Source organism: Ceratotherium simum, chromosome 30 (assembly GCF_057802395.1).
Source record: "Ceratotherium simum simum isolate JZ-2026a chromosome 30, ASM5780239v1, whole genome shotgun sequence".
In the NCBI taxonomy this organism is placed as follows: domain Eukaryota; kingdom Metazoa; phylum Chordata; class Mammalia; order Perissodactyla; family Rhinocerotidae; genus Ceratotherium; species Ceratotherium simum.
In genome coordinates, this window is record NC_141929.1 from 33,632,788 (window position 1) to 33,657,750 (window position 24,963).

The window sequence follows — 24,963 nt, forward strand, 5'->3', positions numbered from 1 at the left end:
CTCTTTGATATCAATCTCGGGAATATCTTTTTGAATACGTCTCCTCAGTTAAGGTGAATAAAAGACAATTAAATTATACTACATCAAACTAAAAAGCTTCTGCATGTTAAAGGAAACCATCAACAAAACGAAAATACAACCTATCAACTGGGAGATGATATTTGCAAATTATATATCTGATAAGGGGTTAATATCCAAAATATATAAAGAAATCATACAAATCAATAACCAAAAAACCAAACAACCCAATTAAAAATGGGCAGAAGATCTGAACAGATATTTTTCCAAAGAAGGTATGCAGATGGCCAACAGACACGTGAAAAGATGTTCAGCATCACTAATTGTTAGGGAAATGCAAGTCAAAACCAAAATGAGATATCACCTCACACCAGTCAGGATGGCTATTATTAAAAAGACAAGAAACAACAAGTGTTGGAGAGGATGTGCAGAAAAGAGAACTCATTTATTTATTTATTTATTTGTGAGGAAGATCAGCAGTGAGCCAACATCCATGCCAATCCTCCTCTTTTGCTGAGGAAGACTGGCCCTGGGCTAATATCTGTGCCTCTCTTCCTCAACTTTATATTGGACACCGCCACAGCATGGCCTGACAAACAGTGCCTCAGTGCGCACCCAGGATCCAAACCCTGGCTGCCAGCAGCGGAGAGTGCACCCTTAATCGCTTTGCCACGGGGCCAGCTCAAGAAAAGAGAACGCTTGTGCACTGTTGATGGGAATATAAGTTGGTGCAGACACTATGGAAAACAGTATGGAGGTTTTTCAAAAAATTAAAAATAGAACTACGATATGATCCAGCTATTCCATTACTGGGTATTTATTCAAGGAACGTGAAATCAATAATTCAAATAGATATGTGCCCAATGAACCCCTATGTTCGTTGCAGCATTATTCACAATAGCCAAGACTTGGAAACAACCTAAGTGCCCATCAATGGATGAATGGATAAAGAAGATGTATATACATATACAACAGAATACTACTCAGCCATAAAAAAAGATGATGAAATCTTGCCATTTGTAATAACATGGATGGGCCTCAAGGGTGTTATGCTAAGTGAAATAAGTCCCTTGGAGAAAGACAAATATCATACAATTTCATTCATATGTGGAGAATGAACAAATAATCAAACACACATAGTGAACAGATTGGTGGTTATCAGAGAGGAAGGGGAATGGGGGAGGGCAAGAGAGGTAAAGTGGCATATTTGTACGGTGACAGATGGCAACTAGACTTTTGGTGGGGACCACGACATATCTATACAGATGTAGTCAAAATACAGTGATGTACACCTAAAATATATATAATGTTATAAACCAATGTTACCTCAAAAAATTTTTTTTAAATAATGTTTTTTTTAATCATTTTATTTATTCATTTTTTTCCCCCAAAGCCCCAGTAGATAGTTGTATGTCATAGCTGCACATCCTTCTAGTTGCTGTATGTGGGACATGGCCTCAGCATGGCCGGACAAGCGGTGCGTCGGTGCTCGCCCGGGATCTGAACCCGGGCCGCCAGCAGCGGAGCGCACGCACTTAACCACTAAGCCACGGGGCCGGCCTTAAATAATGTTTTTTGCAAGAAAAGAGAATAAAGTACTTCTTATGCATATAATCTACATAACTTTATTAAGAAACTATTTTCAAAGTTCGTCTTAAACATTAAATTTGTTGGGCCCAGAGGACTAGTTAATGGCAAGTTAATGACCATCCCTCCTCCCACCTGCCCATCCATGTATCCATTAATGGACCTTTATGGAGGGCTATGAGGTATTGTGCTGAGCCCTGTGATGACCAAGATATGGCCCTGCTCTCATGGTGGCTACAGACATCAGTTTTTTCAGAGGTATGTTAGTTCCAGAATGCAGTCTGAAGTTTCCTGTGGTGAAGAGGGCTTTGTAATCAGTTCTGCATTCTTTCTGCTTCTCAGGTTTGCTGAGGCTGGAGGTAGCCGAGTCATGGGTCGGGAGGCTGAGCCTGGGCCTAGCGCAGACAGAGTAGCTATGTACAGAGAAAGAAGTTCTGATGTCAGAACAATCGCATCTCCATGCCAGGAGGGCCCCACAGGCTGGCTCGCTGATGCCATCTTTGTTTCCTTCTGATGTAAGTTCTGTGTACAGCAGACTGCAGGAAAGCTTTGATATGTCTCCTCTCCTTCTAGAGAAAAATTTCTCTCTTTTCTCAGTATCCATTCTAATTGCCTTTGTTTCTTGGACATTTTTTAAAAACTTTTTAATTTGAACTAATTTTAGATTTACAGAAAAGTTGCAAAACTAGAGAGATTCTGTATAGCCCCCACCCAGCTTCCTTTAATGTTAACACTTTACATAATCACAGTGAAATGATCAAAAGCAGGAAATTAACATTGGTACAATACTATTAACTGAATGACAGACTTTATTTGAATCTCATCAGTCTTTCCCCAATGTTCCTTTTCTCTTCCAGGATCTAATACAGGATCCCACGTTGCATTTAGTTGTTATTTGTTCATTGTCTCTTCTAGTCTGTGACTATTCCTCAGTCTTTCCTTGTTCCTTACCATCTCTAAGGGCACAAAATTTCTAAAGTCATTTAAGGAATGTTAGCATTATAGAATTTTGCTGCTACATGGGCAGTTTCAAGTACTGAGGTTCCCATCATCAGGGTCATTCAAGCAAAATTGGAATGATTACGCCATAACAGACGTTGCAAAGGGAATATGTGTAGGCACAATGGTTGGGTTAGATGACTTGGAAGCTAGACTCTAGCTCTAACAGTGACAGTGATAAATGATGGCTCTCACTGTAACATCTTTCTTCTGAGCTCGGCACTGTGATCAGCACAGCTGGTTTGGATCTGGGCAAATTACTTCAGTTTTCTGGGCCTCAGTTTCCTATTCTGTAAAGTGGAGACAATAACAGCACAAATCTCAGAGTAGTTATGAGGAATGAATGCGGTAAAGCATTCCAACCATTTGATGCTGTATCTGGAACATGAAAAATGTTCAATGTACATTAATTACTAATACTATTCTATTATTATTATTATTACTATTATTATTAATCACCTTCTATGTACTATTTGCCAGGCATGATGCTAGGCATTTTGCCAACATATCCCCCTTTGTCCTCGCTGTTTCCCTATAAGGTAGTCGTTACCTGCATTTTCCAGATAAGAACCTGAGGCTCAGAAGTGGCTTCAGACCTGCTTCTCTCTCTCCTAGAGGTGGTATTCTTTGAAATGCTGTCCTATTGCCTCGCCCATAACAACGAAGCTATCTCATGCATGTGGCATTTTAGAGCTCTTTCTTATTTATGGGTTTAAATATTCCTGGGGGATTGGGACAATGACATCCCATTTGGTGGGTAGGAAAAGTGAGGGACAATTTTAGAAGGAATTTTAGCTACTTCTCACCCGTGTACATATTCTTTCTGGCAAGATGCTATTAGAATCTCCACAAGGCTCTTCCAAGCCCTTGACAAACACACACTAGCTTTCACAAGCATTTTGAGTTGATTGTACAGTATCAGTGTGAGCCATCAAGCACACCCCACAGAGAGGATGCCTCCAGGGGGTAGGTTGCAAAGTCTCCATTCCAGCTGAGGATAAGGACCTCTAGCTTCTCTCTCAACCCCCAGGAGATCTCTGGCTAAGGCAACTTGAAATTATCCCACATTTGCCAAATGATGCTGTAATTTAGGATTTGTCTTTTCTCCCAGAGCAGTTACACCCTTACATTGCAAACTGAGACTCCCAAACACAGAGCCCGGATCTGTCTTGTTTGGATTTTCTGGCTTGAAAGTCCTCGCATTTTAGGAGCAAACACTGGCCATGATTCCAATGTTTGGGGAGAGGCATTAGAGACACTAAGAGAAAGTAAAAGTAAGCACTGACATCTTTCATTCCCTGTGAAAGGAAACCAACTCAAATGGGGGGTTAGGCTAGGCAAAAATCCTTTTAGTTCAAAACATATTCTCTGAGCTCTGTGTATATTGGGGGCCATGGACAAATGAGACTTGGTCCCTGGAGACATGGGAATGATCACAAATGACATCTATCATGTGCCAGGTATTGTGACATGTGTGTTTTCAGCCTTATTTTGTTTCTTCCTAAATAAATCTACAATATAGTTATTATTTATTCAATGAATGATTGGCGATCCAAACAGGTTGAATAAGCAACCTGAGATCACATAGCAAGTGAGTACAGACCCAAGATTTGAACTCAGGTCCTACCGACCCCAAAGGCCAGACTCATTATATACTGTCACATGGCCCTTCAAGAACTCACAGACCACTGTGCAAGACAGGCTAGCAAGCTAATCCTTGCGAAGTGGTGGTTGGGCTACCAATTGGGTCTCCCCTCATAGTTCTGTGAGAAGACACTATAGGGCGGTCCCAAATCTGCTTTCAGGATATGCTTCCAGCAGTCTTCCCAAGCCCCGTTTAGACCCACCCTTTTTTCCACTGTTTGACGTGGACATGTGCGTGATTTCTTATCTTGCAAAGCTAGCCAGGAAACAATGGAGAAGAGAGTGAATAAAATATCTGCCTAGCAATGAACATGTATTAAAACCAGATAAATTCAATTCATCATTAAAATAAATAGTTGAACAGGAAGGGGTCTGGCTCATAGCGGGCATTCAATATATGTGAGTTGAATGAATTAATGGGTAAATGAATAAATTTTGAGACCCAAAGAGGTTCATAGAATGCCTTGTGCATAATGTGGACTTGATTAGTTGGTTCTAGCTCTGTCTTTTTTGTACAAATGTGGAAAATTAGGTGAAGAAAGTTACTCCAAAGCCAGCATCATGGTTATGTCAAAGAAGCATGGAATGAGTTAGTGCTAACATTTACACCTGGAATTGCACTTTTGCTAGTTATAAAATACTATTTATAAAAAAAAGAGAAATTTCACTCACTACACACTTATTAGAATGGCCAAATCCAGAAGACTGACATCACCAAGTGTTGACGAGGATGTGGAACAACGGGAACTCTCATTCATTGCTGGTGGGGATGCAAAATGGTACAGCCACTTTGGAAGTCAGTTTGGCAGTTTCTTACAAAATTAAACATACTCCCACCATCTGATCCAGCAATCGTGCTCCCTGGTGTTTACCCAAAGGAACTGAAAGTTTATGTCCACACAAAAGCCTGTACACGATGTTTATAGCAGCTTTATTCCTAATTACTGAAACTTGGAAGCAACTCAAGCACCTATGTACTTGAGTAGGTGAATGGATAAATAAACTGTGGTACATCCAGACAATGGAATATTATTCAGCACTAAAAAGAAATGAGATATCAAACCATGAAAAGATATGGAGGAAACTTAAATGCATATTACTAAGGAAAAGAAGCCAATCCGAAAAGGCTACATACTGTATGATTTCAACTATGATATTCTGGAAAAGGTAAAACTATAGGGACTGTAAAATGTTCAGTGGTTGCCAGGGATGGGGGATGCCAGGAGGGGTGAATAGGCAGAGCACAGAGGACTTTTGGGGCAGTGAAGCTACTCTGTATGATATCATAATGATGGATACATGTCATTATACATTTGTGCAGACCCTCAGAATGTACAACACCAAGAGTCAACCCTAATGTAAATTATGAACTTGGGGTGATTATGATGTGTCAGTGTAGGTTCATCAATTGTAACAAATGTACCACTCTGGTGAAGGATGTTGATAGTGGAGAAGGCTATGCATATGCAGGGGCAGAAGGTTTATGGGAAATCTGTGTACCTTCTCCTCAATTTTGCTGTGAACTTAAAACTGCTCTAAAAAAAGTCTTAAAAAAAGTGAAAACAAAGGGCCTGCCCGGTGGCACAAGTGGTTAAGTGTGCATGTCCCGCTGCGTCGGCCCGGGGTTCGCCGGTTTGTATCCCGGGCGTGCACTGACGCACAGCTTGTCAAGCCATGCTGTGGCGGCATCCCATATAAAGTAGAGGAAGATGGGCATGGATGTTAGCCCAGGGCCAGTCTTCCTCAGCAAAAAAAAAAAAAAGAGGAGGATTGGCAGATGTTAGCTTAGGGCCGATCTTCCTCCCCCCCAAAAAATGAAAACAAAACCAAAAAAATGAAAGCCATAATTGAAGGGAATTTCCTCAACTTGATAAAGAATATCTCCCAAACCACACAGCTAACATCATACTTAATGATGAGAAACTGGAATATTTCTTACTAAGATGGAAGGAAGGAAGGAAGGAAGGAAGGAAGGAAGGAAGGAAGGAAAGAGAGAGAGAGAGAAAGAAAGAGAGAGAGAGAGAGAGAAAGAAGGAAAGAAAGAAAGAAAGAAAGAAAGAAAGAAAGAAAGAAAGAAAGAAAGAAGGAAAGAAAGAAAGAAAGAAAGAAGGAAAGAAAGCAAGAAAGAAAGAAGGAAAGAGGAAAGATAGAAGACAGACAGGAAGGAAGGAAAAAATGTAAGGCTTTTGATCTGAGAGATTTAACACCATCCTCTGGCTGCAGACAATCAAATACAATCATGGCTCAAGCTGGTTTAGTGACAAACCATGAACTGTTTTATTCTTTTGCCAAATATTAGCAACATGAAATGAGCATCGTGTCTCATTTGCGATTACTATGTAATTAATTCATGTAAGAAAAATACATTCAGGGACCCCCATATGTGGCTTTGTTTTATTTTTTGTTTATTTGTCTGTGAGAGCAACGATATTTGTATTTACCACCTGAAGGCCTATGAAAAAGTCTTTGCCTTGTAAGATTAAAGCCGCGTTGTTTTTCAGGGATTTCTAGTTCTACCTGGAAAGAAGGTGAAAGTGAGACTCATTTGCTCTGAGCAAACCTAACTGATGGTTTGAACCGTGTCCATGGAGGCCATGCCCCCGTGGTCCTTGGTGGGACTCAGTTCCTGGTGATGACTGCCAAGTGATGATGCAGCCTGGGCTTGTCAGATCTCCCAAATTTCTAGGAGAAGTTAGGAGTCTGGCTCTATAGGTAACGTCTCTCAATTTTTAAATTTTGTCAGTTGTTGCTGTTATTAAAATTATTGTTCTAAATTGTGAGATCCAAACAAAATATGAGCAGAGGCGGGTTTCTGGCATCTAGGTGAGGACGGCATTGGCATGACCTAGGGTCAGGGAGTGGCCTCCTGTCTGTTGCTCTCCCCCCTCACAGTTGCCCTGAATGGGGCAGACTCACAGAGAGCCATGCAAGCCATGCCCACAGGTCTTCTATAGAAATTCACTGCTTTTTGGTCTTTGGGGAAGTCTGGGGTGCTACAGGAGAAATAAATGAGGCAATGAATGTGAAGTACTAGTTTTAAAACTGGAGACCTCAACCATCCCTGGCCAGCAGAGCACTTCTTTTGGTCTACACTGGATTCCTCTCCACTCCCTAATCCTCTGCTCATCCTTTGTACCACACAGCTGGCCAGCCATACACAGTTTTGTTACCTGCTGGATCCTTATAGGCACTTGAATTGCAACCACTTCTTTAAGCCATTAGGGACTAACACCTTAGGAAAAATAACACGTGCAGCTGGCTTTAAGTCTCCTTTGGAGTGGGACAAAGAACGATGTAGGCCCAGGGCCAGAATGGAGAAATACAATTCTTTTACATTCCCGTTCCAGAGTCCTCATATGTTCTCCACTCATATAAAAACCCAACCTCTTCTGCACATTCTGTCACCTGGCTAACTCCCACTTATTTCTTAGGCCACAACTTCTAGGTTCCTGAGCAGGATTTATTTGTTCCGCTTCCGTGTTCCTGTCGTATTCTGGGACCAGCTCAAGACCTTGATCATGTTCTTGGCAAGTTTTCAACTGAGATATCTACAGCCACGAACTGCTAGAGGAAAGGGTCGTTTGTATTTTCCTTGGTCTTCTCTGGACCCAGAGTATTTTCTACTCTGGCACACAGTAGGGGGTCAAAAATATTTGCCAATTAAGAAACGACAAATATAAGAATGTCTTCAAAGTGGATGCATGTATACCATCGAAAACCTTTCTGATTTTGTCTTGCCATGGACCCTTCCTCACTGAACACTGTGATAAGGCAGGGGGGCTATGGGTGCCCTATTCATCCTGTCTGCTTTTTCCTCATTGGAGGCAAGAGATAGTGTGGAAAGAACAGTTCTGAAACTTTTCTCCTTCCCGTTATCCATGCCATTGATGGGGGATTAAAATCCAACCTCCTCTACAATGGCGGGTTCAGCAAACCTCCCACTGCTGGAATCCAATGTGTCAATTCAATAACAGAGCAGCAGATCCGGATATTGTGTTCCCTTCCGCTGACCACTGCTGGCTGGATAGGAGGCAAGGCTTGGGGGAGAGCTAAGACAGAGCCAGAATGGGGGAGGGGAGGAGGCAGGGGAGAGCTCTCCATGTGAATTTCTTCCCCCCCACCCCCAACCCCCGCTTCCAAATCGTAAATTAACAACAGTGGACCTTGTTAAGTGCAGCTTCACAAATTAATATGAAATATAGTGCTTTTTCATAAGCTTGAGAACCAGATTTAAAAGCATATTGGTGTTTGTACACAGCAGGCCGTAATGATCCATTATCCTGCAGACAGAAGAGCTTGCAGCAACACATAAAGAAGATGCAATTGGGCCATCTGCTTTGATTTCTGCAGCGTCCCCAGAGATCCAGGGGAGGAGCTGACAATCCCCTCCATCTGCCCTTACATTATCAATTACAGTTGAATTATGCCGTGTGCTGCAGGGCTGGCAGATACGGATGGGAGCTTGCGGCACCTGAAAAATATAGAAGAAAATCCATATGTTGGGAGCCAGCTGTTTATTTACAAGTCCGTGACATATTTCCTCACTTTCTCGGCTGTTGCCTTTTTTAAGGTTCCTAGAGACATTTCAGTTTAGTGTGAACTTGAGAAGAAATTAGGTGTAACAGCATAGCACCACATGAATAATATTTCAGTTTCCTTTTTTACAATTGAAATGCACACGGAGCAAAAAACATCAGGTCGAACAGATTTTAAATTATGAAAAAAAAATAAGTTGCGAAAACATCTGCGGCGGCTGCTACAGCTTGTTATGTTTATAAAACATGTTGGAACAGGCGGGGCCGTGCACACTGTACATTTTTGACGGCTTAGAAATCATGTGTAAAACTGTAACTTTTATGAAATGGGAAGTGTTTATGAAAGCTTAGGGAGTGGGGAGGTAGAAAGTGGGGTGGCCGGCACTTTGATGAAGTTCCTGACCGCAGCTTCTAGGAATGCTGCTTTAAGAATGCAGTGTTTTGTTTTGTTTTGATTGGTATTTTTTCTTTTCAACAAGGGGCTTAACCTGTTCCCGGTTCAATTGGTTCTAGACTGGTGAGGCGGCAAGCTACCACGTTGATTAGGTTGCGCTTGGGTTTCGCCTTATGGGATTGCATCCAACCGTGGGGGAGTTTACCCTTCGTTCTCATTCCACAAGTGTCCTCTTCCCACATCCACTCAACCAGAGGGTCTGTGTGTGTTTGCTCAGCTGAGAGTTCTAGCTCAGTGCGTCTAGAGGTTTGGGGAAGAGTTGCCATGATTCATCACTTGCAGGTGGCAGGGACAACAGAAGTCACACTGCCTATTTTTTGGGGGAGGGGAGGCTATTTTTTGAGGTGCCACAGAAACAGAGATGCTTGTAGGATAAATGAGAGATTGAGATTAGAAGTCAAGCCCCAGTTTTCCACCATTCACTTGCCACTCAGGCCAATTCAGAGGGTCTCTTGGCCTTGAGGCTAACTCCAAGATCCCAGCACTAAACACTTTCTTGCATTATATTTTGGACATACGTTATAATTTTGAGGTCATTAATTGAGAGCTTCCTGAGGAAGGGATGAGCTTATTCATTTTTGCTCCTTTCTTCAGACCAGCATGGCACCAGGCGTTCCCTGAGAGTTCATAAAATGTTGGATGAATGAATGATGTCTCAAGGATTTTCTGTATGTTACATAGGCTTAGCCGCAAGTGCAAAGTTGAGGAACTACAGAATTCTGTCTGCCCGTGATATGGCCATTGTGACATCAGCTCTCTGCTGCTAAGGACGCCTCCTCTAACCTGACCACTGAAGGTAAGAGCATCTTTCTCTTTGTGACCACTGAGCAGCTCCCTGGGGAAGAGAGGAAGGACCACCCTGGAGGTTGTGTTCACAGGCCATGCTGGGTATACCACTTCTTTGTCCCACAGCCTCTTAGCCACTGGAGTCTACTGACTTTCTCACCATCCCCTTCTGGGTCTTACCTGTCTGCTCGCAGCACAGATGCTCATTCACAGTCTCATGGAAATGAGGTCCCGTGTGCACAGTGATCTCCATGGTTCTTCGCAGGAAGAGCTTAGCACAGCAGAGCTTCTATACAACACTAAGACTCTACATAATAATTTGTGGGGCCCAGTGCAAAATGAAACTGTGGGGCTCCTTGACCAAAAATTAAGAATTTCAAGATGGTGACAGCAGAACATTAGCTAAGCACAGAGCCCCTCTGAGCAGAGGCCCCTTCTAAGTGCAGGGCCTTGTGCAACTGCACAGGTCACATGCCTGTGAAGCCAGCCACAGCTACTGGTGCCAGGCCCTAACTTTATTATTTCTTCTTCCCTTCACTCTCTTTTCCCCTTTTCTCTGTCCTCCTCCCTTTTCCTCTTCCTCCTCCTTTTCTTCTCTCTTCTCCCTCCTCTTCTTGAAGACATTATGCAAGAATCTCTTACCCTGCTTCCTGTCTCCATCCTTCCCTTTGCCCCAATTTTTTCACTCAGATGCGGAATGGAATCTCCTTTAGAGGTGGTCTCATCACTGTTCTTTTCTGCCTCTGATTTCTCTTCTGATTGACTTGAACCTTCTCAGTCGGGTTTTCCATCCCTCTCCCAAGAGACCTAACATAATTGTGCCTACATCAGAGAGTTGCCATGTTGCTTCAATAATAACGTGGATGAATATACATTAAAATATTTTCACCATTTTGCATGTTCCTTGGAACATGGTAAGTGCTCACAGAATATCAGCCAGCCTCATCTTCCCTTTCAGTCTTCTCCTCGTCATTGTTATAATTGATTCCATCATCTACCAAGCAGGAATCCTTGGGTCTAGGCAAAATTTTCTTCTTTTGTCCTTACATGTGTCATGAGAATTTTTCTCCCCCATTCATTAGCTTTGTTTTTTTATTTGTTCATCCAACACTTGTTTATTCAGCATCATTTATTGATTCCCAGAATATACAAAGGTTGCAAAAGGCCAGAATATCCTCTATTATTTTTGAATATTTTTGATTCTTTTTCCACCCTCTCTTTCATGTCTATAATCTCCTTTAATCCACATATCATACTTATGAGAAAGGGTATAGCAATAAAATTGCTCAGAGAGGTGAACTGAACTGGCTAAGATTACCTGGAAGGTTAGTGGTTGTTATGAACTGAACTGTGCACCCCCTCCAATTCATTTGTTGAAGCCCTAAACCCCATGTGACTATGCTTGGAGAGCGGGCCTTTAAGGAGGCAATTATATTACTGGTGCCATATAATCCTACTGGTGTCATTACAGGAAGAGGAAGAGACACCAGATATCTCTCTCTTTCTCACCGTACACGCACAGAGGAGAGGCCAGGTGAGGACACAGCCAGAAGGTGCCTGTCTGAAAGCCAGGAAGAGAGCTCTCACCAGAAACCAAATTTGCCGGCCCCTCCATCTTGAACTTCCAGCCTCCAGAACTGTGAGAAAAGAAACTTTTAGTTGTTTAAGCTACCTAGTCTGTGATATTTCATTACAGCCCAAGCAGACCGATATGATGGCAAAGCCAGGATTGGAAACCAGCATCTGTGTGCTCCTGGGCTAACGCTCCTTCACCACAGAGCAGTGACTTCTGATCTAGCCTATACATTCCCTGCACGTGGTGACCAAGGCTTTTACTCCTTTTGCATCTTTTTTTGGCTCCAACTGAGCATGCACGAGAGGCAAAATGAAAATGAATGAATGCCTGAGGCAGAGACGAAAATCATTAATGCTCCATCAGCTGGTATCCTTGATAACTTCTGTTTTGGTTGTCTGTTGCTACTTAACAAACCACCACAAGTTGATGGCTTAAAACAGCAACGACTATGCACCTGTTCAAGATTCTGCAATTTGGGCGGTGCCTGAAACGGAGAGCTCACCTTTGCTCCACGCGGCCTCAGTTGGGATGGCCCCTGTGTGGCTGGATCCACTTCTGAGATGGCTTATTCATATGGACAGCAAGTTGGAATGTTAGCTGCCAGCTAGGAGCTCAGCTGGGGCTATTGGCTGTGTCTTGTTTCTCTCCCATGGGCCCTCTTCCTGGCCTGGCTGGGTTTCCCACAGCGTGACGGATGGGCTCCCAGAGGGAGCATCCTAGGATCAAGTGTTCTGAGAAGACAAGTCCTGACATCCAAGCCTGCAATGCCCAGCACAGGAGCCACTAGTCATACGTGGCTACAGATCACTTAAAATGTGTTTAGTCTGAATCCAGTTGTGCTTTAAGTGTGAAATATACACTAGAATTTGAAAACTTAGTCTGAAAAGTAAAAGCTAAAATATTACTAGTACCTTTTTTTTTTGGAAGATTAGCCCTGAGCTAACATTTGTTGACAACCCTCCTCTTTTTGCTGAGGAAGATTGGCCTTGGGCCAAGATCCATGCCCATCTTCCTCTACTTTATATGTGGGACGCCTCCACAGCATGGCTTGATAAGTGGTATGGGCGTCCACGCCCAGGATGCGAACCTGTGAACCCCGGGCTGCCAAAGCAGAGTGCGCAAACTTAACCACTACGCCACCGGGCCAGCCTCTCAAATATCACTAGTATCTTTTTTAGTATTGATCACATTTTGGAATGATAACATTTTAGATATATTGGGCTAAATAAGATATATTGTTAAAATTAACTTCATCTGTTCCTTTTACTTTTTTGAATGTGGCTGCTAGAATATTGAAAATTACATCAGTGGTTACATTCTATTTTTATTGTGCTGGTCCCTGAGGTTATCTCTGCTTGCATCACACCTGTTATTTACCAAACCAAGCTGGTCACATGACCAAGCCAGAGTCATCCTGGGAAGGGGCTACACAAAGGTGTGAATCCTGGGGGGTGGGGTTCATTGGGGACCACCTGAGGAATGATCTAGCACAACTTCCAAGGTTTCCATTTTGTTCAAATTAAAAAAAATGATGTAATGCAATTTTGTAAAATTACCTGATACAAAAACCTCTATTAAAATTCAGAGGATCATCTTCCAGATTTTACAGAATAAGATATTGCACTTTAGGTGTTTCAGCAGTGATTATACAAGTATTAACCACCTACTGTATGCAAAGCACCAGGCACAGAAGCAGAGGAGTAAAGAGTTCTCATGTGGCTTAAGACTTGAGAAATTCACAATGAATTTCTGGAATGGAAGAGCGAACAACACAAAACTGTGCCTTATTAAGACCTAGTTGTGTGTTAAAAATAAGTGCCACGTGGGCTTGCTTATCAGCGGACTCTCCAAATATATCATGCCTTTTTGTGTATGTATCTGCCCCATCTAGGGCTCCTGAGATTCTAATTCAGGACATTGGAGGTAGAACCAATATAGGAATATTTTACAAGCATAATTTATTGAGATAAGTTTTATGTGCATCTCTGGTCGAGAACCATAGCAGGGCATGATTCATGGGCATTCAAAGGAGATGGAGACAGTAGAGGAATGGGGTTGAGGGTGTTTCTGGAAGAAGGGATCCTTAGAGGTGGGGCGGGTTTCAGTCCCATATAAGAGTTCAGAGGATGCTAAGACTTTCACAATATTATGTAAGATCTGCAGACAAAACTTCTGAGATCGCTTCACCCTCAGGCATCTTGGGGGTGGGGGTGACAGAGAGGAAAGTTTCAAATTTTTGGTCTCAGTTTGAGAGGCTTGAGTTATGATGTCCATAGAGGGATGGAACACGGCTGCAATAATTTGCTAGGGCTGCCTTAGCAAAGTACCACAGACTCTGTTGCTTAAATGGTAGAAATTCATTTTCTCACAGTTCTGGAGGCTGGAAGTCCCAGATCAAGGTGTTGGCAGGGTTGGTTTCTTCTGAAGCCTCTCTCCTTGGCTTTTAGATGCCAGCTTCTTGTGCCCTCACCTCGTCTTCCCTCTGTTGTGTCTGTGTCCTCACCTCCTCTTCTTAAAAGTACACCAGTCAGATTGGATTAGGGCCCACCCTAACCCCCTCATTTTACCCTAATTACCTCTTTAAAGGCCTTATCTCCAAATACAGTCACAGTCTGAGATACTGGGGGTTAGGACTTCAATGTATGAGTTTTTGAGGAATACAATTCATCCAACAGCAAATAATTTCTAAAATGGGCCCTGTCTCTGACAGAATGATTTCTGTGTTCAAAAACATAAAAATTTGTTTGAAAAGTAGACATAGATATAACATCCCAGATGCATCACAAAGTTGCCTATTTCTTACTTTCTGGGGCCACCTATCTGTGTTGAAATGAGACCAAAGGCATAGTTGCAAAATTAGAAGGAAAACTAAGAGTTTCAGGTATCTGTTGCTGCTTGTATATCTATATACACACACATTTGGAACGCCCTGTCTGAAAACACAGCCCTGGGCTTCGGACAGAAGCCTTCCTTGAGAACCCAGGATGGCACTCGGCTGCAGATCTCAGTGTCCCAAATCCTGTGGCCAGCCAAGTCTGGATTTGAGTCAAACCATGTGGGGACCCTTCACACCTCTGCCTCAGTGCCTGGTGTTTTGCTCACAATAGGTGATTAATACTTGTTGTATAATCACTGCTGAAACACCTAAAATACTGTATTCTATTATACACTGAAGCTGGAAGTTTTTTTCTTTGACTTTTTATGGAGTTTTTTGCATCAGGTCATTTTAGAAAGTTGCATTATATTGTTTTTAAAATTGATCAAAATGAGAACATTGTAAAATATGATATAATAACAGCCCTGGTGGTCTAGTGGTCAAGATTTAGTGCTCTCACCCCATGGTCATTTCTTGGTCAGGGAATCACACCACCTGTCTGTTGGTTTTCACACTGTGATGGTTGCATGTTACTGTGATGCTGAAAGCTATGCCACTGGTATTTCAAATACCAGCAGGGTCACCCATGGTGGACAGGTTTCAGTGGAGCTTCCAGACTGAGACAGACTAGGAAGAAGGACCTGGCCACCACTTCTGAAAAACTTGGTCATGAAAACCCTATGAATAGCAGCAGAGCATTGTCTGATACAGCTCCAGACAGTGAGATGATGGCTCATAAGACTGGATAGGGTTCCCCGCTCTGCTGTACTCAGGGTCATTAGGACTTGGAATTGACTCAATGGCACTAATCACAACGAATTTGTTAAGGCAGAGGGAAAAACATTCCAGAAAGAAGGAACAGCATGTGCAAAACCTAGAGGAAGCAGGGTGAGTTCAAAGGATTGAAAGGTGCCAAGTATGATCACGGTGGACAGGGAGGGGCGTGTAATGAGAGATAGGATCTGGGGCTTTAAGGGTGTGTAGGTTTGGGATGAGTAGGGTCACAGAAACTCCATCTCTGTCGTGGAGGGCTTTCCAAGCGGACTGAAGTGTTTTCATTCACTGTGTTGTTTTTCATGCCTACCACCCCGTGTCAGAACTTTTCAAGAAGGATTCAGGGTGAGTGAGCGCCACCTCCGTGTCTCAGAAGTCATCGAGAGCCAAATCTTTTCTCCTTAACCCCCATACGCCATAGCACCGGAACGTCTTAGTAGTGGTTACAAAAAATTTGTTTCTCCACTACTTGAGAACCATGGCTTAACTCTACCATGGCTCTACCCTAACCTCCTACTTACACAATTTCTGGGGCCTCTCCCAGCGCTCCCATGAGGGCTACCTCCCACGTCCTCTGACAGTAACAGTCTCACTGGACATCTGCCATTTTTTCTCTCTCTCTCTGGCTCCCCTTTCCAGAAATCTTATCTGTGAGGCTGCTTGAGCGGCTGTGAGGTGTCTTAGAGTGGCTCCCGCTAATGCCCAGGCAGGTTCCACTCATGTCTGTGCCAAGGGTCTTAACCTCAGGGAAGGACAATCCCATCTGTCTGGATCCTCAGGCAAGAAAATGTGGGAGTCAATGAGATTCACTCACGAATTCCAGCAATTCTTTGTCATTTTGGTACTTGCCCTTTCTTCTGCGTGGGATGCTCCTTCCCTACACATCTCTATGTCTCCTTCCCTCACGTCCTTCAGGTTCTACTCAAATATCCTCAGAAAGGGCTTCCCTGGCCACCTGAGAATAAAAGCACCCCTCACAGTTTATCTCCCTCACCCTAACTTCTTCGTATTTTTCTTTTTACCTGCTTCAGCAAATGTTCCCCGAAAGTTAATGTCCTCTGATGCTGCTAAAGTCATGACTCACAGATCCTCCATTCATTCATTGCTCAAATGCTTTTTGAGCACCTACTATGTGACAGGGCCCATGCTATGTTATAGAGATAAAGAGAAGAGAGGAAAGACTTCTGCCCTCATTCTAGTGAAAGACACAACTAACAAAGAAGTGAATAAACACATTCGATCGTTTCACGATGGAAACAGGGAGACCTGTTGGGGGCTACCTTACCTTGAGTGGTCAAGGAAGGCTTTTGTGAGGAAAGGATGAGCAGGAGCAGGTTGCCCCAGCCTCTACTCTGCCAACTTTGAGCTCTCGCCCCTCTCATGACGTGGGCTCTAACCCAGGGCCAGTGGCCGGCCAGGGAGCAGATGCCGTGTCAGCTTTCTCCCTTTTCTGATTTCACCTTCTGCCAGTTGCAAGACAAACCTTCCATACCTGAATATTGATGGGGACAAATAGATGATCCAGGAGGAGTGGCTGGGAAGAAGATGGGCTCATCTCCACGAACCATGTTAAAGCCCTGGTTTAGCCTCGTGCTGTGACATTTCGTAAGGTTTCACCGCACCTGGGGACTGCTTTCCTAAGCCTAATTTTGCAGCCTTTTTTTTTTTTTTTTTTTTTTTTTTTTTTTTTTTTTTTTAAAGATTTTTTTTTATTTATTTTATTTTTTCCCCCCAAAGCCCCAGTGGATAGTTGTATGTCGTAGCTGCACATCCTTCTAGTTGCTGTATGCGGGACTCGGCCTCAGGATGAACGGAGAAGTGGTGCCTCGATGCGCACCCGGGATCCGAACCCGGGCCGCCAGCATCGCAGCGCGCGCACTTAACCGCCAAGCCACAGGGCCGGCCCTTGCAGCCTTTTTAATCTCAGGAAACTCAAAGTCTTTTCAAGGTGTAAAACAATGGCCTTTTCAAAATGCAAATCTGCTCATGCCACCCTCCTGCCCCAGCTTAAAACCCTACAGCGGCTTCTCCCTACTCTTGAGATGAAAGCCGCTTCTGTACTGTGGCTTGAGGACCTTGTGTGGTCTCGCTCCAGCCTCTCCAGCCCACCTCCCATTGCCACCCCCTCGTTGTCCACTTTGGTCTTACTGGACACCTTTCTTTTTTTTTTTTTTTTGTGGGGAAATCAGCCCTGAGCTAACATCTGCCAATCCTCCTCTTTTGCCGAGGAAGACTGGCCCTGAGCTAACATCCGTGCCCATCTCCCTCCACTTTATATGGGACGCCGCCACAGCATGGCTTGACAAGCGGTGCGCCGGTGCGCACCCGGGATCCGAACCGGTGAACCCCGGGCCGCCGCAGCGGAGCGCGCGCACTTAACCGCTTGCTCCACCGGGCCGGCCCCACTGGGCACCTGTCAATCCTTTGGATTCCCCCTGCTCCTCCCAGCTTTTGCATATGTTGTTCCTTCTTTCTGGAGTGCTTTTCCCTCCATCTTAACCACATTTACTCATCCTTAATATTTAACTCAAATTTATTATTTCTTTAAGGAAGCCTCTCATGATCCCACGTACTTTTCCTTTATAGCGTGTGGCATGGTTGCAATTTGATATCCATCCGTCTGATACCTGACTCATGTCATCTTCCCCATTGGAGAGTAAGTCCTTCTGAGGCCTGGAATTGTGACCATTTCTTCTGACGACTGTATGCCCAGGCTTAACGCAGGGCCTGCTGTGTAGTAGGCACTTGTTAATGTTTGTTGAATGAGTGAACGATTGAATGAATGAATACGAATCTCTTTCTTTGTACTCCTCTTGAGGCATAAACAAAATCAGTAACAGTTGTTGGAGAAAAAGGCAGTCCCCGTCCAGGCACACAGTCCTCTGCGTAGAAAATGTTGGGTCATTGTTCCTAAGAGGCAACTCCCTTCCTCTTGCAAGTTGCTTATTTGTTGCTTTCACTGCAGAGAGTCCTGCCTTGGAGACAATCATGTTCACGCTGGGATGGGGTGGGGAGGGTGTCTACGGAAGAACTCTCAATGTGAGCTGACCTGGACTTCTGCATCACAGTTTTGCATACGGATGCTATGTGCACCAATATACATATAGAGATTACGTCTATGTTGATTTTCCCATTTTTTTTCCAATTATTCCTTCCTTCTCAACTCAAGTTACAGTTTTTGCAAAGGTGGTTGGAGTAAATGGAATAAAATCGGTTAGGATCATAAATAAGATTCAAGAGGAGTAACCAGCATAGGTTTTGGGGGATGATTGCCCCTCCCTCCCACTCTATAATTTATTGTTTTTCTTCTGGAGGAAGCCAAATGATATTTCTCTAATTAACAGACACAGGCAACTATCGTATAAATCAACATCACAGCCTTTTTAGTGATGCAATCACTTTATGATCAGGGGATATAAATTAAACATCACAAATGCATCTCAAGCAGCAAAACATAATGGAATAAGAGAGAAGGGCTGTCTGGCTCTGGGGGCTGTGGGCACTGAGAGGGATCTTCACTCTGGGAGCTGCTGATTTCACACCGGCAGAATCTGCCTGTGGATAGGGACACAGTACGTTCCTGTCTCTTGCATGTTGCCTGTAGGCGTGATCAGGTGTATGTGCACTGGAGAGCCCAGGATCTGGGTGGGAACTTCATCCATTGTACTTATTCCCTGCGTGACCTCTGGGAAGTCACTTGCTTCCATGAGCTCTGTTTTTTCATCTGTAAATTGGAGATAATCATAATACTTACTTCATAATTGTTGCATTATGATTGTGGGTGTTAATGCATGAACGCGTGTAAGGCACTTAGCATAGTGTCTGACATGTAAAGAGAAGTTTAATTCATTTGAACTCTTATGATTATGATTATCAGTATTATTATCCGCAGCCTCAAATTCTGTCTCTCTCCATTTTAGTATGCATAATCACTTAAAATGCTAAATTCTGGGCTGCAGATCCCAGAGTCTTATTCCACAACCTGGGATACAGCCTAGGACTTTACGTTTTAACAACCTTATTAATGCTTTTGATGTTGGCAGTCTGTGAGTCACATTTCGAAAGCGTTGCTCTTTGGCATACACGGAAAACAGGCATTCACTGAATCCCTAGCACAGTCTAAATTCTAGTCGCTAGGAATAAGACAGGGCCAAAAAACACCCAGGGAGCAGATTTAAACTTATTTTTTTATTTCCTTTTGGGAAGGGGACTCTGGGTGGGCTTTGTGGGGGGCACCCTCCTTGCCTCAACCCCTTAACAAAGAGTTAGATTCCCCTAAGTGTGGAGGGTGGCTGGGAGGTGAGGCCCCAGCTGGAGATAAGGGTGGGGGAGACAAGCGACAATGACTCCTTTCTATGCACACAGCTTGGATCTGCTCCCTTCCTCCCCACTCCTTTTTCTCTTTCCCTAAACTTGGTAATTATTTTAACAGTTCCTCTCAACACAAAACCTTGGGGAAGGGATAATATGTTACAGCTTATAAACCATTTATCCGTTCATGATCTCATGTAAAATTCCCAATCCTGTGAGACCAGCTGGAAAGAGAGATTGTTATCTCCATTTAACAGATGAGAAAACTGAGGTTCAGATGTGAAAGAGGATTTTCCTGAAGTGACACAGTTCCTAAGGGATAAGTGAGTCTGGATTCCAGGATTTAATCCTACATCTACAGCTAGTTTTCTCACTGTGACGTAGGGCCTTTGGTCTTTTCTCCTGCTTAGAAACAAATCACTGCAGTGTGTGTACAATCGTGTTTAGACAATCATCATATTTTGAGATGACCCACATGTGTCTCTGTGACAATGTGTCTATCTGTGTGTATGTTGGGGATATCTGTGTGTATGTTGGGGGTGGCGATGCAGAGCCACCTATTATAGCTCCTTGTTCCCTGCCCCTCCATCTTCTGGGTCCCCGCAGTACTCTCCCACCCACCCCAACCTCAGGGTCCCGGTTAAGTTTTCCATTTTCTAACCAAAGAAGCACTGTCTTGAGACACTTTTCCTAACATCTTAAGCATCGTCACCAGAAGTCCTGGAGCATTTTGTGGAACACCGTGACATTTTAAAAGTTGAAAGGATTATGTGTTCAAGGACACACGGGGTATTTCCTTCTCCCCTTTGGCCCTCCTCCCATTCAGTTATCTAGGCATTATGTGTTCACTGCTCAAGAAAAGCATGCCCCATCCACAATGGAGAGAGAAAGGAAAAGTCCTGGATTGGCTCGTGAGTTTCCAAAGCCCAGGCTACAGGGTGAATGGAAGACCCATGAGCATGATTTGAGCATAGATCTGAGGAAAGCCTAATAAGCAAGGAATAAAAGAAAGCCCTGGACTTTGGCAAGGGAAGGGAATGGACGGCAGGGAGGTAAAGATGGAAAGAGGTCGGTGGGCTTGTGAGGCGGGCTCTGAATGGAAGGAGCATGTGGGACAGAGCAGAGCCAGCATTTGAAGGCTCTTTAGTCTCTGTGAAAACATCCTCTCAAGAAGATCTTGTTTGTGGTTTACACTTGGGGGTTGAATGGAGGCCTCTTATGTATCTGCAGAGGGCCCAGCCATCCCTCAAGCTGAGAATAACATAGATCCTGCCCTGGGGATCTACAGCCCTGCCCTCCCCATTGAACAAGCCCCTTTGACCCAGCCAGCATGCTGTGGGTTGACTGGCCCCAAGACTGATCTCAGTCCTCATCCAACTGACGTCAGGTGGCCTACCCCCATTTCAGTAACGGGGGACACTTGTATACATCTGTGGCCAAGAGCATGCTCATTGGGCACCCAGAGGGCGTGGTGGTGGGTTTCTTTTTTGAGTTTCATTTAAAACATTTTATTTTGTTGGAGCAGTTTTAGGTTCACAGCAAAACTAAGAAGAAGGTGCAGAGATTTCCCAGGTACTCCCTACCCCTACACACGCATAGCCTCCCCATTATCAACACCCCCCACCAGAGTGATACATGTGTTACAATTGATGAACCTATACTGACACATCATTATCAATCTGAGTCCATAGTTTATATTGGGGTACATTCTATGGATTTGGACAAATGTATAATTTAACATTTTTATTTTTTATTTTTATTTTTTTTTAATTTTTTGTTTATTGCAGTAACATTGGTTTATAACTTTGTAAAAATTTCAGGTGTACATCATTGTACTTCTATTTCTGTATAGATTACATCATGTTCACCACCAAAATACTAATTACAACCCATTACCACACACATGTACCGAATTAGGCCTTTTACCCTCCCTCTCCCCCCTTCCCCTAATTTAACATTTTTAACATTAACATCGTTACAGTATCATATAGAATAGTTTCACTGCCTTAAAAATCCTCTGTGCTCTGTCCACCCTTGGTAACACTAATCTTTTTACTGTCTCCATAGTTTTACCTTTTGCAGAATGTAATATAGTTGGAATCATACAATATGTAGCCTTTTCAGATTGGCTTTCACTTAGTAATATGCATGTAAGTTTCCTTCATGTCCTTTCACAGCCTGCTAACTCATTTCTTTTTAGTGCTGGATAATATTCCATTGTCTGGATGTACCACAGTTTATTTATCCTTCACCTACTGAAGGCTTTCTTGATTGTTTCCAAGTTTTGGCAAATGTAAATAAAGCTGCTATAAACATTATACGCAAGTTTTTGTGTGAATATAAGTTTTCAACTCCTCTGGGTAAATACCGAGGAGCACAGTTGCTGGATCATATGGTAAGAGTATGTTTAGTTTTGTAAGAAAACACTAAACTGTCTTCCAAAGTGGCTGTACCATTTTGCAGTCCCACCAGCTGTGAATGAGAGTTCTTGTTGCTGCATATCCTCGCCAGCACTTGGTGTTTTCAATCTTCCGGATTTGGGCCATTCTAATAGGTGTGCAGCGGCATCTCGTTGTTGTGGTGGTGGAGTTATAAAGTAAGCCCTCAGCATCAGAGTTTGAGTGGGACCAATTGGGCCGTCTCAAAGATCTCTCTTATCCTCAGAGCCAAGACAGTGGTCAATAAACCTGTGCTATACATATGTGCATGGGAAATAAGGTCATGTAATTTTCTGCCACAGCAAATATAATTTTATACTATATTGGAATATAAATATGTGAATACAAGTGCCGATTGTTAAAAAAACTGTGGGAAGAAAACCTTGAAATGAGAAAACCTATCGACTCTTATTCAGGTGTGCATTTATGAGTCGGTTGACATATTATCCATTGGCTGCACATCTGAAAAGGAGAGCCACCATTTGATTGCACTGACAAGATCTGTGGCCCAGCTTGTGAAGCATCGGTTTTCAAATGGTTTTGCTCTAAGAATCCCTACTCTTTTCCTCTGGAGTATTATCCAGTTTGCTTCCAGACATTCTTGATGTCTGACACCGGGCTTCAGAGCGGTGACAAAGCAAGAGTGGGCTTGGCCATGACAGTGTCTTTCCCACAATGACTACCTGTGGCACTTTCAAAGTCAGAGGAAATATACCATGTCCTAATTACCCTGTTTTTCTTAAACGCGATCCATTTAAGAAACAATCCATGAGGCCATTAAGCCACAATCCATGAGGCCAACCTATCATTTGCTGCTCCCATCTGATTCAGCTGAAGTCCAAAGCGATTCAAATCTCCTCAAGGAGTCTTGAGACAACGTGGCTGCCAATCTTCTGCTTTCACAACCATGTTTTTGTGCCCCCTGCTGTTCTGAATTCTGAATTCTGTCCTGTGTCAGCAATCTTCCTGTTAAAGCCCTATTGATCTGTAGACGGATGAACTCATGTTTCTTTTCAAGGTGTGAGAGTAGATGTGGTCCTGGCACTTAACTTGATGGTGGGAGGAAGTCGGCTTCCAGCCCCGCTTTGCCCACCGTGTCTAATTAACATGGAGGCTACCTTCTTTGATGAGTTCATAAGTGTTTCACAGACAGGCGGGATGTAGCAACTTTGCAAGACACTGTTTAAAGATCTTCGACATCTGAGAAAGCCACAAAATCCAATAATCCTACTTTCAGAACTCCGGGGGGTCCCCCGAGATCAATCTCATATCTAAACATCACATAAAGAGCACGCATCGCATTATAGACTGGTTCCTATTGAACTCCACCTAAGACACAGCATTAGACAGTTTTGAAAAAAAATGGAGTCTATACCAGAGGGAATGGAAAAGGTTGTCAAATTCTGGAAAATTTTCCCCTTGATTAAAGCTGCACTTTAAAAATTGTTACATTATTAACAAAAGTCAGCTTAGCTCCAATTTCTCTTCCAGACAGTTCCTTGATAGATTAGATGTTGGGAATAAACTGGAGGAGATTTTATGTTCTTCTTTGGGCACAGACAAAGCTGCTATTAAATCTTCTCTTGGTAACTGCGATTATACCTGCACCACATCTTTCTGGTGGGTTAATGAGTGTTGAAGGTTGTTTTTTCTTGCGGGGGTACCTAGATCTGTGTCCGTTCTGGCATGTGCCCCTCCATGCAAGGTGTATCTGCTCTTTGCTCGGAGAGGGGACTCAAGCACCAGAAAAGGGAGCATTGGATTCAGATGTATGGAGAGCTTCCTTCTGCTGAGGCTGCGAGGAATAGCAAAATCCTAGAGCAGCGCTCCCTGTTTCTCGAAAAATAGTAGCATTGTGAGACGCTTTTCATTTTTCTTTAGGATGAGAAATAGATTTACTTGGCTTGACATATTTTATTTAATTTTCTCAGTATTTTTATCATCATTAATATTTCCAAACCTGTGCTCCATGGAACACTAAATCCATGTGTATGGGAAGGAAATATTCCTGTGCTTAATTAAGCTTGAGAAAGGCTGGTGGAACAAAATTTTAAAAGCTTTCTTTACGGCAGGACTTCTCAGAGCCTTTAATATGGTAAGGTTCCCTGTGAATTTCCAAAAGCTTGTGGAGAGAAGCTAATGTCGAATTTCCTAAACATGTGTGATCATGAAATTCTTTATCAACAAACCTCTCTCTCTTGACTGATTTTTTGGGGACTGTGTTTTGGAAAATGCTGCCCTGGGCACCCGTCACATCTCATTAGCACCTTGCGGTTTAGTCTGAGAACGAGAGATCCTAAAGACAGGAAAAGTAAGGTGGGTTAGGGTTTCCCCTAAAATACTCTCCCACATCTCCTTTGGGCTCTCCCAAGACTGGTTTTTCAAAATGGCGACAATTGCCTAAGTTTCTAATTCAAAGGCAGTTCTTGGGCATTTGGCTGATCTGAGCTGTCACAGACACAAAGCGTAGCTTGGAATTTAATTTTACTTCCTTGAGCAGCTCCAATTTGCTCCTATTTGTTCTGTTCCTATACGCTTGAGAAGCTAGGAGACAAGAGGTCTTGTCCATTTCATGCCCAACATCTAGATGAAAAGCGAAAAAATCATCGCAGAGGTGAAACTATTGTTCATACTAAATGGTTTCAATCCACCCACTTTCTAGTAATCATAAAACTGCTTCTACTCTTTTTCTGAATATCTTATTATACCTCCTTTCGGCCAATGAAAATCCAACACAGACACCTAAAACTTAGTTCCCAGTGTTTTAGGATACATTATGATTACTAGGATAATTTTATCTGACCTGACTCCCAGCAGCCCACCCTTTTCTCTCTCTCTTTCTCTTGTAAGATTTTAATTTTGAATTTTTGGTTTGTAAGATATGGGCCAACGCCCTTGGGACATGCACAGTTGCAGGCTTTTGGACAAAAACAGATTAGAGGAGAGCTAAAATAAAAAAAACCCCA